The sequence below is a fragment of the Protopterus annectens genome, chromosome 2.part2 (assembly GCF_019279795.1).
Source record: "Protopterus annectens isolate FY-2018-M chromosome 2.part2, PAN1.0, whole genome shotgun sequence".
Classification (NCBI taxonomy): Eukaryota; Metazoa; Chordata; order Ceratodontiformes; family Protopteridae; genus Protopterus; species Protopterus annectens.
In genome coordinates this window covers 1,043,870,615-1,043,888,182 of record NC_056730.1, presented here as the reverse complement: position 1 = coordinate 1,043,888,182, position 17,568 = coordinate 1,043,870,615, and the positions used below count along the sequence as shown (strand labels likewise).

General features: G+C 39.0%; 1 long non-coding RNA gene across 1 annotated transcript in view; it reads right to left on the bottom strand.

The window, feature by feature from the left end:
• Nucleotides 1-16,378, bottom strand: part of LOC122795872 — a 169,659-nt gene extending 153,281 nt beyond the window's left edge. The window contains exon 1 of the long non-coding RNA XR_006363875.1: nt 16,034-16,378. This is a non-coding gene — a long non-coding RNA (uncharacterized LOC122795872). The remainder of the gene's footprint in view (nt 1-16,033) is intronic.
• Nucleotides 16,379-17,568: the final 1,190 nt, after the last annotated feature.

The following is a 17,568-nucleotide window of genomic DNA, read 5'->3' as shown; positions in this document are numbered from 1 at the left end:
GCTTGCATGACTATCTTAGCCTCAAACTTGGCTTTAGAGAATTTTATTAAGCTCACGGTTTGTTTGTTTATGCCAATGATGAGTTTTCATTCATTCCTGAAATTACTTTTTTTTATTTTTCATCAAAATTCTCTTCCTTTTATTCCAAGCCATGCGCGCATTTGGTTCCAAAAAAGGGGTTTGATTCTGGGGTTTGCCCTGCTCTTGTTCCTACAGGGTACTACTGCTTTAAAAGTGCAGCTGTTTACATTCAGGTGTAGTCTGGTGGTTTATGTTTCCACATATTCAATGGAGTTAACTGGGCTAGGTTAGGATTTGAAGCTGGTCAATGCATCACTAAGAGGTGAGAGGTGGGAGTTTGTCTTGGAAAATTTTCTAAAGTACCTTTGATGGAAGGGGGTCTCTGGTTTGAATTTCATTTTGAAGGAGACAACTGTAGGGTCAGACCTACAGTTGTCAGACCTAACAAGTGATGGAGATATGCAAGGGATGGTGCAAGATGCTCTCATATTAGAAGGGATAAGATCCAAGATATTGTTCTCCCTAGTTGAGACTCTGACAAACTGTTATAGGGCAGTTGTACTGACAATGTCTGGGAATCTCTGTGCTTGTGCACTAACGGTGGTGTAGGTTTCCCCGTCTATAACTAGATATATTAGATTATCTAGGGAAATGGTACTAGGTTTAATACTGACTTATTCTAGTTAACGTAGATAGGCAGACTGGCTTTCCTGGGTCATAGATGGAGTTCTATAGCTACCACATATATGGTCTGGGACATTTACGATGGCTACTTAGACATGAAGATTTAGTGCACCATGCTGCTTTACCAGCCTTGATATAAAGCTTCTCCTGGATGAAGATTGAGACACTTCAACCTTTATCTCCCTTCTGCACAGTAGCTGGTCAAACCTTCAAAGACATTACAGTCATGCACAGCCAGAGTGCTCTCTGCTATTTTAAACCATGTCTCAGTCACTGTACAGAAGTCTATATCTTCCATGGTGAGGAGGGCTTGCAGGGACTAAAGCCTCTTGTTTAAGCTACTAGCAAGTATATTTCCCTTTACTTGTTTTGTTATGTTGGTACATTTATCAGGGTGGAATTGCCTAAAAATGGCACAGTTGGGGTGGACAATGTCTTTGCCGATAACTGAAACTCTAGAGGAGACAAATGTAGGCTGTCCCTGGTAAAGCAATGGGGTATGTTGATCATATCCTCACAGGCTGACAAATACTGTATCCCCTTCAAATAACACCAAAAACTTAGCTAATTATTGAAATCAATTATATTTGCTCCTATTGGGGCATCATCCTTGGAAAAGGTAGAATGCTACCCAATACTAGGCTCATACCTGCCAGGAACACACAGTCTGAGAGTTCCATTGTGTCTCTCTTCATATAGTCCAGAGAGGTACATCTCAAGTCACTGAAACTCACACGTACTATGACACAGTCATACCAGTACTTGTTGCTCATGGGCTTGGGTGCATGTGTGATTTGATGGATCTCAGCACCAGACAAGCAACTAACCACCCATCTTTCCTTGCTCAGCCTAGTAATAGGTACACTTGTGCATCTTACAATGGAGTCACCTACAACTAGAATATTTGGTTGCATAGATGACTGCCTTATGGACTCAGCATCTGTGAGTCTTGGACTCCTTGTGTTATGTGAGGTGGTAGGCTTAACTTGCTGAAAGTGCTTTTGTGCTTGTGCTGTGCTTTGGAGGTCTTTGATGTTTATGCAAGTTAATCTTTAGAATCTCTGCATATGACAGATTGGTGAGGTGTGTGGTGTGATGTACTTCTGAGTATTTTGGTGTGTGAGTTTACTGTGTGAAATGTTTTTGCCTCCAAAGACATTATATATATATATATATATATATATATATATATGTACACACACACATCTGTCACTGTTATACTGTGTAACTAGTAGATGACCCTCATGCAGCATGAGACAATTCCTACATTTTCTTATGATACCAATCTCGATCAAGCTGGCTATATAAGATGTGGGGAAGTGCTCTTCCATAGTTTGACAGGAATGGTTCAGGTGCAGTAACGTATATAACCACTTGGAGTTTTGTTTGTTTAGGATACTGTTTGGGTGGATGTACCACTAAGGAGTGTGGAACTGCCCCATTATTTGGTCAGGGCTATACTGCAGCTCAAGGTGTGTCTGTATGCACTGGCACTGGTTATTTGAGCCGCAGACCTGGATTTCTAAGACTGTATAGATTTTGCAGGCAACCCATTACATGGCAAGTCCAAAGGCCTCATGCTCAACATATCTTTGTTTTCTTCCCTTTTTGATGAAAAGCTCACTTCTCACAGTTCATATCTGTCTTTACTTCTAAATATCATGAATAAAAGATCACAGGGTAGGCACAGCCTGTGCTGTTTTTTTTCAGACTAGCTAGACAGGGATTCAATCAAATAAAGCCAATAGTAGAGCTCTGTGACTTCAAAATATGTAGCAAGTCATAATTTTCTTAGTCCTATAATTCTGAGCTACAAGTCAGTGACCCCCAAATATGCTAGAATTTCAGAAACTTTAGCTTTTACAGTGGAGGTAGGGAAAAACTGTAATTAGTAGGGAGCAACAGGGAGATCAGCACTTATTGCATCATTGGGGATTTGGGTGGACACATGAACAGAGGAAAATGTTAACAATGTAACAAACAGAAATGCATTGCAATGCAACTTTAAGTAGGCAAATGATTTCTGTAGGCAGAGAGCTGAATATAAGACTCTACCAGCATAACTGGAATGTAAACATCTGTAGAAGCAAAAATGTATGGATGCATAAATCTTGGAACAAAAATTATAGTATTGCCACTGTTGCAATCCAAACTGCAGTCTAAGGCACCAGTAATACTGCTTATGGAAAAATGCAGTAATAAATGCCTAAATGAGGTTCAGATCCTGTTGTAGTTCACAGTTTTCTTAAAACTTTAAAAGGGACTACAAGATTAAAATCCTAGACCAAGTTTAAAATAAAACAGCTTACTTTTACAAGTTATTTTACTTATAGAGATGAAAGTGTGGTATTATGTATAAACCATGCCTAGATCTTGCAGTAGTTCACAATTATTCCACAGCTGCAAATGAAGCTACAAGTCTAAAGTCCCAGAAGAAGTTAAAATATGCAAATAGATAGCTTTTTGTGATAAAACACAGAAAAATGCAGAAAACTACTAAAAAAAGTATCACCACATACACTAATACAACTACAACTTAAGGTACTCAAGGAAACCTGAAATATTTTTTTCCTGCCCTTTTTTAAGAAAAGTTCATTTTTCACAGTTTATGGATTTCCAAAGTTCTCAGAGTCTTGAATAAAAGACCCTGGTGGGCATTGCTCTGTGTTGGTTATAGCAGATTATACGATCACTGGTTATATACAGTACATTCAAAAATGTGCACGCTAACTGGTCAGCCCAACCAGTGTGTCAGTTGTAAATCAAGAATACACTAATAGAAAAAAAGTCTGATCACCTGGACTTTCATCTATTAATATGTGCTACAGAGCTTTCCAGTTTTCTAGAGTTAAAAAAAGATAAACTTTGAAATCCACACAGTTAAGAGGTACAAGAGAGATGGGGCAGAGAAAATACAAAGAAAATCAGGTACTTTATGCAAAACTAAGGAAACAGACCTGATTATCTTTGTATTTCTGCCCTGACTCTTTTGTACCTATGAACTGACTGGATTTCAAACTTTATTTTATATTTTTTATTAAAAAAAGCAATGGAGATCACCCTTTCTCCACTGCTTCTTTTCCAAAGCACTGGTGTACTGCGTAAATGTGGGAACGTACATCCCATACGCATGTACTGTACATCAAGAAAGCCCCATGATACAGAAAAAAAGAGGAAGAACACCACAAGCCACTATACAAAGACATTATTTAAGAATAGTAAGTATTTTATTTCTTAAATAATGTCATTGTATAATAGCAATAACACATGGGTGCTGTGAGTAATGCTAGATTTATCCACAGTTGGCTTTGTTCGCACTCATGACCAAACCTCGCCATCAGCTGATAAATCCAGCATTACCTGCATCCAGCCATGGGTTATTGCTATATTAGCTAGAGAGGGATCCAACCAAACTAAACCAGTAATAAAGCTCTGTGATTTCAGAACCTGCAGCAAATCACAGTTTTCTTAGTCTTATGACTCTGAGCTACAAGTCAATGACCCCAGGTAGGTTAGAATTTCAGAAAGTTCAGCTTTTACAGTGGGGCAGGGAAAACTGTAATTAGTGTACAAACAGTAGAGATCAGCAGGGAGAGCTGTACTTAATATATCAGTGGGGGTTGAGGAAGACACAAGAACAGGGGAAAACAACACAAATGTAAGGCACTGCAATACAACTTATAGCAGGCAAATGATAAATGGAACATAACACTCTAGCAGCATACAGAAGCAAATAAGCCTTGTTTCTTCTTTTTTTATGAAAAGCTTGTTTCTCAAGTCCATGGATTTCCTTTCATATTTCTCAGAGTTTTGAAAAAAATATATAATGTACACACAAAAAGCTAAAAAAGCTAAGATGGCAGCACCTTGTGTGGCACTGGTCTCTCCAGCTCCCATGGTGCATTTTGTGTTTATGTAGGAGTTACCAGTTTGTCGTCCATTTTGGAGTCTGTTTGGGTGGTTGGGTGTGTGGATGGATGCAACCATGTTTTTTTGGTTGGATCATTCTGATTTACTTGTTTTAGGAGTAGTTATTATGGTCATGGCCGTTCTGACCTTTGGGTGGAGAGTTGTGCTGAGTCTGTTGGTGTTGTGTGCTGGATCTGGATTTGTTTTTTGTTGGGTCAGAGGGAAATGGACGTAAGTTTGGGACATTGCTGGTGTAGAGATGGGGCTGGTGACAGTGGTGATGGTGAAGATTGTGATTGTTGATCTGTTTGTGGCCATTTGGGCCTTCAAATGGCAGAAACCCAACTTCTTGTCTACAAGTTTTCAATTGAATACAGATCTGAATCTAAATTTAAATATGAATTTTGAGTTCTGTTGGTTAGAGGGGACCTGACTGGGACTTGGGATGGTGGCTTTAAAGTTGGTGAGGATGACTGTAGTCACTGTTTTTGTCACCATGAATGAATGGAACATGGCTGATGAAGCTTCTGTGCTTTCGGATTGCTTGGACTCTGTGATGTGTATGTGTATATTGTTTCTGCATTTATGTTTATACATGACTTCTGTGTTTATGTTTATACATGAGCTTGAAGAAACATAATTTCATTCAGCTGTGCACTTTTTACTGTATGGTCTGATTGACAATAAAGTTTACTTGATTTGACACACACACACAAAATATATACGCGCGTGTGTGTGTGTGTGTGTGGGTCTCCTTCTAATGACCAAAACGCCGATTCGCCGACAGTGAAATCACCGACACGAAACGACCGACAACGCAGTTGAGCGACACGCTCGAATCCCGACAGACGGAAGACCGACAAGGGGAATGTGTAAGCGCGACCTGGTAAGTATGCGATAGTGAGGGATTTAGGAGTAGGGAGCGGACAGGTAAGTGTGCAATACTCAGGGATGTAGGGTTAGGGTGTGTGATAGGTGAGTGTGCGGTAGTGTCGGAGCTTGGGGTTCGGGGTGTGTAAGTGAGTTAGGGTTAGGGTGCAGGTAGGGAGAGTGTGCGGTAGTGTCGGAGCTTGGGGTTCGGGGTGTGTAAGTGAGTTAGGGTTAGGGTGCAGGTAGGGAGAGTGTGCGTAGTGTCAGACCTTAGGGTTAGGGTTTGGGTTAGGGCTAGTGGATATGTGTTGTAGTGTACTGTGTTGTTTACGTGTAGTGTGTCGGTGTTATGGTGTTCGGTGTTTCGCGTTGTCGGGTTTGTGTGTTGTCGGTTTTCTGGCGTCGGTGATTTCACTGTCGGCGAATCGGCGTTTCGGTCATTAGAAGTAGACCCATGTGTGTGTGTGTGTGTGTGTGTGTGTGTGTGTGTGTGTCTGTGTGTGTGTATGTGCATGGATTCTTTATGTCTCACTAACACATTCAAATACTTATCACAAGAGCTCTGAAATTAATGTTTGTAAATGTCAGCTTCAGAACACATACAAAATCACATCGTCTGTACTCAAGCCCATCATATAATCATATGAAAAAGTCAAAAAAGAGTGTTTTTAGCTTGGGGATCTTTCTCTACACTTCCCAAGGGAAACTTAACCCCAACAACTACTGGAACACATCTTGGTTGTGAAATACTTTGCCAGTAGCATAGCTAAGATGAGTGAAGGAAGCAGCTGCTCCAGGTGCAAAGTACTAGGGAGCATGTTTGGCAGATGTCAGTCAGTCTTCAGTGCAGTGCATTACCATCATTCATTGGCCTGAATGTAAATATAAAGACTTACAAAATAAAAAAAAGTCATGGACATTCAGAAGCCATGTAGCTGAAACACTTGATGTCTTTAAGGGTTCATTTGCATATTTTCCATGGGCCTCCATTACAGGAATTTTAAGGTATCACACAGTGAAAACTGTAGCTTGGTTGGGTTTTTCTTGCAGTTTTTACTGAATGGTTTGTCTGTGTGTGCCCTTTTTACCATTTGGTTTGGATGTTAATTGTGATATTTTACAGGCACCTTAATCTTTATGGGCATCAGCTGGGTTTAAAGACCCTGTGTTTCCAAGGTATAGCAAAACCATGAATTTATACTGTGCTGATGATATCAATAAAAAGGCTGAAGCATGTATGTCTACTGCTACAGTGGGTTGACTTTATTGATTTGAATATGACTATAAATACTTGTCATACACATTCAGAAGACAGTTGAAATATTTCAAGTCCTCAAGGGGCCATTTGTATATATCCTATGAGTGTCTATTACATGTATATATCCTGAGTCTCTATTACAGGAGGTGTAAGGTATCACAAATTGAAAATTCTAGCTTGACTGGGTTTTTCTTGCACTTTTTACTGAATGGTTTTCCTGTTTAATCTCTTTGGTTTAAATATATACATACTTAAATGCATATCTATAGACAGATATCCTGAGCTCTTAGCCGACTCACACACCTAAATATAAGACTTTCTCTCACAGAAACACAGGGACAGTTTCGGCTGGGATATCAGACTGTACCACTGTGGTGTTGTTTACAACCACTAGATTATTCAGCTAAGGCTTACAGTAGATTGTTGTTCTACTTGCTATTGTTTGATGTCTTATAATTGTAGTGACAAGGCATGTCCTATCACAGAATCCATGCTTACAACCTTAATAATATTTACTACATGACTGACTGGCCATTTTCCCCTTCATTTAACTGATTATACTCTTTCTGCTGCTTTCTTAGCCAAATTTAGTTTCTTCTTCTATCTTGTTGTGTCTTTCGGCTTTTCCTGGTTAGGGGTTGCCCAGCGGAACTCCGGTCCGCTAATGATTGTCAGTAAATTTTTACGTGCCGAGTTGCCGGCCCTGACGCACAACCTTCAACGAAGGTACGCCCATTCACGCATGTCTCCACACAGAAGACGCTCTAGTGAACAATCGAACAGGACAACGTCTTACTGTGAGATGACAACGCTACCGCAGCACCACCACCGCAGTATAACAACAACTTCTTCTATCTACAAACTTTCCTGCACTTAGCTTGTTTGCTGTGAAGCTTTAGTTGTTTGAAGATAGCTCACCTGTAGATTCATAGTGTTTTGAAGACTTTTACTCCTTCAAAACAGCTCTACAGCTCTACTGTAACTGCAGTCTGATGGAGTAGCATAACATGTATGCTTCCAAAGTATGTGTTAGACTACTGCTCCTGTTAGATAACATTGTTTCACTGAAAGCATAACAGATAAAGACTCCTCTTGCATATGTTAGAGCTGTTTCCCACTAAGCTCTCCTCCAACTCCCGATTCCCCCTGCCACCCCACATGGTATTACATTTATAGTACCTAATCTCCACCCAAAACTCTACCTATGTCCCACCCCTCTTAAAGGCATAGACATAAATACAGACATACCATGGACACAATAATATAGACACAACTCCTGAACCATTAGTCTGCATTTAAGCACTCCAACTTTCTTTCTTCCCTTATATTTACTAACTGACCCCAGTGACCACAACTTACTCCATCCACCTATCTGTCTATTCCTACCCCTTCTATATTTGTTACCCCAGTGTTTTAGTTGCTGTTTCACTGACCAATCTCTCAACAAACCTACATACCATGTTTCTCTTAAATTTTACTACATCCTTACTGTTCCTGTTTCATCACCTTATAAATTACCATACATTGCAGTCAGTCGTGCACACATTTATCCCACTATGTGCTCCAACTCTAACCATTCAAATCACCCTACATCATTATTAATCACTTCCAATATATACAATGACTCACCCAATTTTAACTTCAAATTTAAATTACTAATCCCTCACACCTATCACACCAAAATATAATTAACTCTTAAAGTTAAATCAAGACAAGCTTACCAAACTTAGCCATCTTTCTCTCTCTTACCACTCTGTGGGTGATATTCACCCCAACCATGGTCCCTCCTCCCATCCTGATTTCCCAATAGTCTCCAAAACTCATCCCAAGCCAAACACCCCTTTCTACTTAGCATACCTATCTCCTTCCAAAATATGGACCACACCACCATCACCAAACCCATCAAAACTCAACCTGACTACTTCACATTCACCCAAATAAGCTTAAATTTCCTTAAATATTCATAGCTTCTATGATGAAATTTCAGAACTCTGTGCCTGGATATCCCACAATAAACCAAATATTATTGCCATAACTGTAACATGGCTAAAACCCCATATACTTGACACTGAATGGTTATAATATCATCAGGACTGATAGAACTCAAAAAAAGTGGTGGAGTAACTTTAATATACACTGGCTATCTTAAAATCCTACCCTATAATAAACCTATTCCCAAACTGCATGACACCAAACTCTACATCTCCTATATTCAACTAAATAATCATAAGCAAATATATATTATAGTACTCTATATTCCCCCAGGCAATAATGCTACAACACATCCTAAACTGGATCTCACATGCAATTTCTAATGAAAAGATAATCTTTGTTGATGTTAAGTTCCATTGTCAGATTATTTCCACAAAATGCCCATCAACTAGCCTCAACTTATTTGGCTTGACTCAACTCATTTCCTCCTCCACATGTTATAACTATGCCAAAAAATTGTGGCTCAATTCTTGACTGAATATAGATGTCTGATTCCAATACACATGTCTCCAGTGGCACCCTTTCTGATTCCCTCAGTGACCACCTCCCTATATATGCAAGCACAATCAGTACCCATCATGTCAAACAACAATTTCTTAGAATTTCCCATACCCTCGCTAATTTTAACCCTTATTCATTTAATAGAATCCTAAACTCCTTTAACTGGTCTATCCAGCAAAATATTCCACTCAGTGAAGCTCTAGACCAATTTAACACACTTTTCCTGAAAATCGTCAGTAGTCTGGCTCTAACTAGAACAAAATGAGTAAAGAATAACCACACTCCTTGATTATCTACTAATAGCAGACACCTAATGCGTGAAAGAAATAGGGCTTGGAAAGAATGGTTAAAACATAGTGATCTCCAAAATGTACAATACTAAAGAATTATGTAACCATACTAAAACACAGATTAATAGTAACCCTTTAATAAATCTGTGTTCAAACCCTAAAATATTTTTGGTCTTCTATAAATAATATACTCCACCCTGAAACAACCAAAATAGCTGTTCAATTTAACACACCTTTTATAGAAAGCATTAAAGCCCTTACTAAAGATTTTCCAACTAAAAATCATGACATGCCCTCTCCTCAGACAATAAAGACCATATTTCACCCTAAAGCCCACCCAGGCCTCCTACATCAAATCATTACTCCTTAAATTTAAGTCCTGTTTTTCTTCAGCAGATAATCTTCCAGCAGAATACCTCAAGCTAGCTGCAAGTTCCACAGACTATCCTTTCTCTGTCCTAATTAATATACCTATCAATGAATCATACATTCCTTCTCTATAGAAGAAACTTTTCATTATCAAACTTCATAAAAGAGGAACCTCATCTGATATAACCAATTTCAGACTGACTGCCGTATTATCCCCTTGTCAAAACTTCTGGAGAAGTGCAGTTACTAACATCTACTTAAACACATCCTTCAGTAAAAGGTCCTGGCCCCCAAATAACATGTTTTTTGGCCAGCCCATAATACCAGCACAATTTAGACTATTAATAAAGTCAAATACAAAGAAAAACTAATTTCCACTGTATTCCTTGATCTCTCTTACGTTTTTGATCTAATCTCTCACCAAAAAATCCTCTGTTAGCTGTCTTCCCTAGGCCTGTCACAATCCACACTACTATGATTTAACAACTACTTAACCAACAGATTCCAATCTGTTAAATGTCTCTCCACCTTTTCTCCCTTTCCTCCTGTCAATACCAGCATGCCACAAGGCTCCATTCTTGGCCTCTACTCTTCAATATATACACTAGCAATTTACACAAATCGTGTCACCAGACTTTTCTCATACAATATACTAATGATTCTAGCCTAATATACACTTCAGATAACCTCATACATCTTCTGAAAATTACTCAGGAAGCCTTTAACTCTGTTGAAAGTTGGCAAAAGGATAACCACCTGTGCTAAATCCCCCCCCCAAAAAAAAAAACAAATAAGTTACTTATCTTTTTTTCTAAAATACATTTCCATGGAAAAAATAACTTTAAAGTGTCTTCCTTAAATAATACTATGATTAAAGTTACCTCACATACAAAACTACTTGGCATGACAGTCAATGGCAATCTTAAATTTGATTTACATATCCACAATAGCACCAAGAAAACCTACCAAAAAGTAGTTACCTTTTATAGATTAAAAAAATTCCTTAAAAACTCTGCCAAGGTAACTCTAGCTACCACTTACCTCTTACTCTTTCTCTCTATGTAGAACCCCCATCATGACCAACCTACAAGTTCACTTAGTTTTAACTTGAACAATGCTACAACAAAGTTGCCAGATTTGATTTCCAAAATCCTTATCAGACCCACCACTGTTTAGTTCTAAAAACTGTTAACTGGCTCAAACTTCCTCACCGCCTATGTATTGCCAGCTCATCTTAACCCACAAAACCATCTACAGCCCATTTGCTTACCCAGCAATTAGCCCATACTCCAACTCTATCTAACAAAATGTCCCCTTTAGTCAAATGGGGAGCCACTGCTTACCATCTACAAACTACAAAGGGCTGTCGGAGTCAGTCTGTATTCCAGTAATGTAGCTAGAACTCGGAATAAGATTTCTATATTAGTCAGGTCTATCTCACAGCTTTATCTTTTCAAACTATTGCTAACAGAGTGCCTCTCGGACTCCTTGCTTTGTCTATAGTCCTTATCTGGGACGTATCTTCTCCTAACATCCTTCATCACCTTCTTTTATCTCCCTTTAAAACACTAAATCACATAACCTGTGTATCCTCTTCTAATACCTTATTTTATTGTAGTACTGAAACTACTATAGCTGCTTCTAATTAGCACAACCAAATTACTATTCCATCACTACTTCTGTATTAACATTTAAAATTTGCTTACCCCTCTAACACCTCAATCTAATGTACTTCTTAAATTACCTGTCTTACACACCAACTCATCTATCTGTAGATTCTCAATAAAATACTTGCATATTAATGTTTGTGAATATCAATATTAATTGTATTACTCTGACTACTATGCTATGTATTTATTGAAACTGCATTATAAAATGTGTTATTGTAAATACTGATTGCATTAAATTTGTTACCTTGGAGCTTTTCTCCCTAGGCCTCCACTAAAAAAGGACACCTGTGCCCAGATGGACTTTCCCAGTAAACAAATTTCAATATATATATATATATATATATATATATCTATATATACATAGAGAGAGAGGGAAAGAGAAAGAGGAATATGATCTGGTCTACGATCATGACCTGCTTATTATGTGTTCGAGACATAGATGCCAAGACATTCACTTCAACAGTGAAGCTCTGTGGTTTTTCGGACAAACCACTGAGACTTGATGTCAATAAATAATGACATACATTTAAGTTTCAGAGTTTATGTCCTTCAGAAAATTGATGCTAACACATCCTGTTATTCTAGCAGCTAAGTTTATTTGAGGAAATTGGGGACACATTACTGATACAGACAGCAGGCAGAAACAAATATTTTATTTCTACCGCTGTCATTTTCTGGTCAGTACAGGCAGATTTTACTACCTAGTGCTAGACCTGACCTTAACAACTTTAGCAGGGAATAGGTAACAATTATTAAGGTTGGGTTGTGTGCTACTCTGGTGCTTAAATGGTTTGTCTTTTTCCGAATATCACAAAATAATCAGCATGCTCCATGCATTACACGCATACACACACACACACACACACACACACACACACACACACACACACACACACTCACATATCTATCCATATATATATATATAAAAACAAATTCGGAAAGTGAGCAGCAGTAACACGTCCTGGAGATCACCCAGACAAAAAGATGCTGACAACAGTTGCCTGAACGCAAGTTTATTATAATAATAAACTTGCGTTCAGGCAACTGTTGTCAGCATCTTTTTGTCTGGGTGATCTCCAGGACGTGTTACTGCTGCTCACTTTCCGAATTTGTTTTTGTTTGGTTTTTCATTGCCGTTTTTTCTTCAGTCATATATATATATATATATATATATATATATATATATATAGAGAGAGAGAGAGAGAGGATCCGTACAGATCCCCAAAGACAAAATCACTGAAACTAATTTCGGTTTGGCATACTTGCGCGAAAGTGCTTTTCACTGAAGAAGCACTTTTGCGTAAGTATGCCTGTTTGCGAGACCGCACTATGGTGTGTATAAGGGAACATTCCCTTTTCCTCACTGCAGTGCAGTCTTGGAGTGAAAATATTAAAGTAGGGGGTGTGTGGGGGGTGCAGGGGGGCTTTGCCCCCCCCCCTGCATACACGTAGATTTCTTTCTATTTTTTCTTTAACATATATTAATGAAAGCGCTTTTTCAGTGAAAGCGCTTTCATTAATATATGTTCGGTGATTATGGATTCGGGACTTTGCACATTTGTGCATAAGTCCTAGATCCATATATATATATATCTATATATATATATATATATATATGTATATATATATATATATATATATATATATATATATATATATATATATCTACACACACCGCAAGAAAGACTCAGACAAAAAAAAAAATTCAAATATGCTGTACTTACAAGGTCATAAAAAGTGGCATGTCTACAGCTGGTGGAGTTTGGCTTTATTACCCTGAATGTACCTATAATTTATAGACTTAAAAAATAAAAAGTCATGGGCATTCAAAATCCATGTAGCTGAAACACTACCATGTCCTTACGGGTTATCTGCATATATCTAATGGGCCTCCTCTATAGGAGGTTTAAAGTGTTACTGAGTGAAGACTCTAACTTGGGTGAGTCTTTCTTGCAGTTTTTACTGAATAGCTTGTCTGTACATACTTTTTATCCTTTGCTTAAAACAATAATAATAATAATAATAATAATAAAGTCCTCCCTATACTCCTCCCCCCAAAGAAATGACCTTAATTGCATCAGTTTCTTACCCTCCCTCTCTGAAGATGTCATCGAAGATGGTCCAGTAATAAAGACTATGGGTATGAGAGAGGCTTCCTTTAGCAAGTAAGCCCACTGTCACCACTATGATCAACACAAGACTGATCACAGGAAGCCTTCTATTGCGATATGATCCACTATACGCATCAATCTTCCCTAAATCTTTATGATACTGCTGCCCCTATAAAGATTCTCATTAGGAACCTTTGACTCAGTGGCAATCTTGCTTTCCTTTCTTTGCTTCTGGGGCTTTCCTCTTTGCACTGTCCAACTTATGCCACCAATTACGTTGGGCCTTTATTTGATCTAGTTAGCACTATTACTTCATTTTCATAACATATTTAGTTTCTCATTTCTCAGTTTCTCTTACTTTATCCTTTATTGACCGGGTTAGTCCGACTAGTCTAGCTACCTCCTTTCGGGGAAACCGCATGTGGTATTTGTACTACTAGAGGAAATTTGGCCAATGCAGGTGAACTTTCCTTTGCTTTTTATAAGTTTGGAGGGATTTTTTACTCCCACATATAAGGCCATGTCAAACCCAGATTTGATGAATATGCTTCACCTCAAAAAATCTAGATCCCTCAGAACCACAAGGGCGGGAGACTTAAACCTTGACACGGTTATAAATAGAACGTGCTGGAGGGACAGATTCATCACCCAGAGACTCCCTAAGCTGTGGAACAAAATCCCGGTACATGTGAGGCAGAGCACCTCTCTGGTCTTGTTCAAGAGGAATCTTGACCAATGGATGGGAGATTGCAGATATACCCCAGGGATTACTTCAGCGTCACTGCTTGACAGAGGCACAGCAAAATGATAGGCATAGTTTTTATTCAAACTAAAGGGGTGGCGAAAGCCACATAACTATGGGCTAGGCTTATAAATGCCCTTGGGCAGATAGCCTAGTATGAACCTATGAACCTATGAACCTATAAGCTACCACAAGCATACGGGACATGGATTTAATGTCTCATCAAAATGATGACACACTCAAAAGTGCAACTCTCTCTCCTAATACTGTAGTATCTGCAATCCAATCACCCTGGAAGGAAAGAAAAAAACACAACCTTCTGGACTCCTAGCACCAAAAGCTAGTGTTCTTGCTACCTATTGCAGTACTGACATTGCTTATGTATTCAGCATTATACCCCCCCCCCCTTTTGGTTCCAATCTTTTAACAACAATGATCCTTTATCTATTTTGTCCTGGTGTTCTTCATCTTGTCATAGTTTCCTTTACTAAACCATTCCTGAGCCTCCGTAGTCTTGAATTGCAAATTTTGCAGGCTGTGGATGGTTTACATCATATGACATCAGTACATCCTAAATAAACTGCTCAGTACATCTACAATAGCGGCTGAATTTAGTGCAGTGCTGATGTTTAGTTACTAAGAATTGTGGCACTTTCACAGTCAAAGAGATCATTCAACATTAACTAGCACAGTGACTTTGATTTAGCTTCCGTTTTGTGTGCATGGGGGTGAAGATGCGTGCGTGTGTGAGTATGCGCAGAGGGACTGGGCTCTAATAAGTATACTTCTTAGTTGTTCATAATTTTGCAAAATGCCCACATTTTTGCTTCATGATTTTGGTTTGTTCTTTATAATATTTGTGGTTTTCTGCACAGGCCTCATCCTCTTAGCAAAAGAAATCCTGACAACGCCAAAATAATGGGGGAGGTCAAAGAACCAAAAACAGACAAATTTTCTCTTATAAGCTTAGCAAGCTGCTAGAATAAAAGGTTTCGAGTTTCCATTTTCTGAAGGATATGAAATCTGAAACTCAAATGTGTGTCATTATTTTGTTAATTAAATCTTCACCGATTTGACAGAAAACCACACATTTATGAAAAATGACAGACAATTGAGTGTATGTCGTCGTGAAGATGATATTCCGACGACTAAGTTTATAAGAGCAAAATCTGTCTCTAATGTTGTCTTTGTCCCCCATTTATTTTTTTTACTTGTTTCCACATTTCTTTCTCTATTGTGGAGAAGATACGCTTACAAAACATTTTTTTTTTCATTTTTCGGTACTGCTTCATCAACAGACCACGAGTCCCAAAATAGTTCAGTATGTTTACGGTCACGATGGTAAGTCGTAGAAAATCAGCAATTAATTCGGTCAGCGCAATCCTCTAAACAAAACAAGAAAACAACATGGAAAAAATACATATTGGCGCCGATCAATAAACTCTGTATATAGGCTGGCAATCATTCCTACAACGCAGCTTTTATTGATGAACGTTTTTCAAGCATCCATTTCTTAACCAAGTCTGCAAGATGTTGCCTCAGAAAATATGAGAATGCTACCAAATGCGTGAGTGACGTACAGTAAGCGCTGGCATTTCTGCATAAATTGTACGTACCTGTCTTGTATTAGTTGATATCTCAGATGTTTTCCATATGCGCCCTGCGTCAGGGTTTAATGCTGAAGAGCAGTGCCCCCTCTCTGTTTGCAGCAGTAGCAGCACTTTAGAATCTACGGTTTGCACCTGTGCGGGAAAAGTCTGCAGATTGTATGGGTAGGAGCAGAAATCAGACTTTAATCTTTATCCGATGTAACAGTCAAGTGTGATTGAATAAGCATTCTTTTTTAGCTCATAAGGACTGCATCGAATAAGCACACCCCTTTCGGAAACCACGTCATTTGCTATTTAACTGGGATTAATAAAGTACTTATTATGCCAGTGCTGAGCTGATCTGGATTTCCCCAAAAAGCAGAGTTAGTCACTGCTCAATAAAGTTTCGAGTTCCCAAAGTAGCAGAGTTTGGAACTTTTAAGTTTCGGTTTCAATTATTATTGATTTTTTGAGAAATAATTACTGCATCCACTCATAGTTAGTTTGCAGTTCTGCCTGGAAGAATGAGGAGCAGAGAAAGAACGTGACCCATCTGTGCTTCAGCAAGTGGTGTATTAAAATAAGTTTATATAAGTTTATACACTCTTACAAGAAAGGATTTGTTTTTCACTGTATAAGGCTTCCATCTGTGTTCAAGAAATGCAGAATCACCTATATCTCTCTATCTGCAGTCTCAAATGAAGCATTCAGATCTACTCAGAACTGGTCAAGGACACCGCATATACAAACGCAGTAGATATAGTCAACCTGCTGGCAGACAGGTTCAGTGAAAACTTCACCCCCTCTGTTCCCCCATCAGTAAATCAGGACATCCCCGGCACCTGCCCCCTCCCCTTATCTTTAGGGAGCAAGTCATCACTGCCCTCTCAAAGGAAAAAATACAGCCTCCGTGGGACCCGATAACATCCCAGACTGCATCCTACATAACTCAGGCAGGAACCTACAGCACCATTAGGCAGCCTATTCATCCAAAGCCCAAGTACTGGCTTTGTCCTAGCTGAGTGGAGTACAGCCACTGTCGTCCCTTTGCACAAATCCTGTCCAACAATCCAGGAAATTATAGACCCATCAGCCTAACTAGCCTGATCTGCAAGGCCATGGAATGGATTATCATTGACTTTATTAACAAGAACATTGGGAACCTTCAAACACTCGATCCCACACAGTTTGGTTTTGTCAAGGGGAGGTCTTGCCTGTTAAATTTGGTTAACTTCTTTGAGATAGTCACCAAAGCCATGGACAAGGGGAAGATGGTGAACACTGCCTAGCTTGACTTGGCCAAACCCTTTGATACTATTCCCACTCTGGTACAATACATAAACTCTCTCAACTAGGCATCAATTTGTATGTTACCAGATGGGTAGCAAACTGGCTCACTGATAGAACCCACCTAGACAAAACAGGGGAAGCCACCTCAAGCAGCTGACCCATAATGAGCGGTGTACCACAGGGATTGGTGTTGGGGCCTCTGTTGTTTGGGATATTCTTTTCTGGGTGCAGGTCAAAACCAGTGGGCTATGGCTGACCAAGTTTGCAGATGA